Source organism: Alligator sinensis, unplaced genomic scaffold, assembly GCF_000455745.1.
Source record: "Alligator sinensis unplaced genomic scaffold, ASM45574v1 scaffold601_1, whole genome shotgun sequence".
NCBI classification, from domain to species: Eukaryota; Metazoa; Chordata; order Crocodylia; family Alligatoridae; genus Alligator; species Alligator sinensis.
Window position 1 is genome coordinate 2,915,699 of NW_005841905.1, and position 2,059 is coordinate 2,917,757.

Consider the following 2,059-nt stretch of genomic DNA (forward strand, 5'->3'; position numbering starts at 1 on the left):
GCACGGGTGTAATTGAGAGCACTATTTGGCCCTGAATATGCAAGCTCAGCGAGCAATAGGCAACTGAATTGATGTGCACTCTAATATAAATTCTAGTTGATATATGAGTCATTTCTCTTCATTAAAATAGCACATACACAACCCCTGTTCCTAGATGTAGGGCAGAGAGAATGAAGAATGACATTAACAAAAAAAAAAATAGAAATCTGTCAAACTTGCACTGGATAAGCAGTCTTGGCAGAGAAAGAAAATTGAATCCACCACACACCCCAAGCCAGGGTACAATGCCAACAAAACAATCCACCCTAAATAAATAATTCCAGATACGTCATACATGCAATACATATACGAAAAAATAGTCTGTTTATGTAGCAATGGAGAATGCTGATAATATAGACAATATTTCTAGAGAAACAAGTTCCTGTGTTTTAAAAACCTGAATCTAATGGGATAAGTGGGCCTTCAGTTATACAGTTTTTTTAATGCTTTCTGAATCACTTAGGTGCGATAAAATCTCAAAATGAATAATAAAATTAGCATATTTTAACATATGTCTATTGCTCATGAACGGTTTTTGGATGCCTGTGCTGCACAGCAAGGCTGGCTAGTCCATGGTGCTTGGACATATTGCACATTCGGTGGGGTTGCACATTTGTCTCAGATTACTTGTTTTACACAGACATGTACTAGGAGCTTAGTTACTTGCCTCTGGCAAACAAAATAATATATTTTGAAGAATTCATACTGTTAAAATGTGATGGCCTCTGTTTGCTTATTCTATGAAAATATAACTGCAACTCAAGTGCCATCAGGAGAATGATTGATAAAACTACATATATCATTAAAAATGATAACACCCCTTAAACTAGTTAGAAATCCATCCATTAAAAACCCTCCATTTTAAAAAAGTTTCCTAAATAAGATTTTGAACTGGTATCTTTACTTCATAACTTCTGTGGTAATGTCCTCAAGAATTCAAACTTAGGATCTTCCTGTTTCACTGAAAACTTGATCACAATCATACATCAGCATATCTCTTGTCACCACTAGGCAATGACTAATGATTTGTAGGCTGATGTGCCATCCTAATGGCTTCCTTCTACCATAGACAGCCATTTTACTTGGCTTTAAAGACATTTGTACAGGAAGATACTATACTAAAAAAGGGAAATGGTATGTAACAATATGTCACCAGGGAGGACTATACCTCAGTTGCTCGGGGCTGCAGGGGGGCGGTCAGGAAGGCCAAGGCGGAGATGGAACTGGGACTAGCTACCCGGATCAAGGACAACAAGACGTCCTTTTTTAAATACATAGGGGGCAAAAAGAAGGTCCCAGGTAACGTGGGGCCTCTGCAAGACACGCTAGGAAATCTGGTTGTCGCACCAGACGACAAGGCTAACCTATTTAACGATTTCTTTGCCTCCATTTTCCTGAGCAGGGACCAGATCACCCTGTTCACCGGGACCCCCTCAGGTCCCGGGGGAGGCGCACCCAGGCCTAGGGTCAGTGAGGATCGAGACAGGGAACTTCTGGTGGGATTAGACGTGTTCAAATCAGCAGGTCCTGATGATCTCCACCCCAGAGTGCTGAGGGAATTAGCAGAGGTCATTGCAGGATCCCTGGTACAACTTTACGAGCACTCGTGGTGCTCTGGTGAGGTGCCAGAGGACTGGAAAAGGGCCAATGTGGTTCCCATTTTCAAAAAAAGGGAGGAAGGAGGACCCAGGGAACTATAGGTCTGTTAGTCTTACCTCGATCCTGGGTAAGTTTTTTGAGTGAATTATCCTGGCGCATGTCCAAGACGGGCCAGCAGGGGAGTTTATGCTTAGGAGCAACCAACACGGGTTCATTAGAGGCAGGTCCTGTCAGACCAACCTGGTGGCCTTCTATGACCAGGTCACAAAATCCTTAGGCTCAGGGGTAGCAGTGGACGTAGTCTTTCTGGACTTCAGGAAGGCCTTCGACACTGTCTCTCACCCCATTCTCATTAAAAAACTAGGGGACTGTAGTGTTGACACTTACACAGTCAAATGGGTCGCTAACTGGCTGGAGGGCC

The 2,059-nt window shown here is 42.9% G+C and overlaps 1 protein-coding gene across 1 annotated transcript in view; it reads right to left on the reverse strand.

The window, feature by feature from the left end:
• PTPRN2 (protein tyrosine phosphatase, receptor type N2) overlaps positions 1-2,059 on the reverse strand; it is a 636,077-nt gene that overhangs the window by 106,241 nt on the left and 527,777 nt on the right. The window lies entirely within an intron of this gene.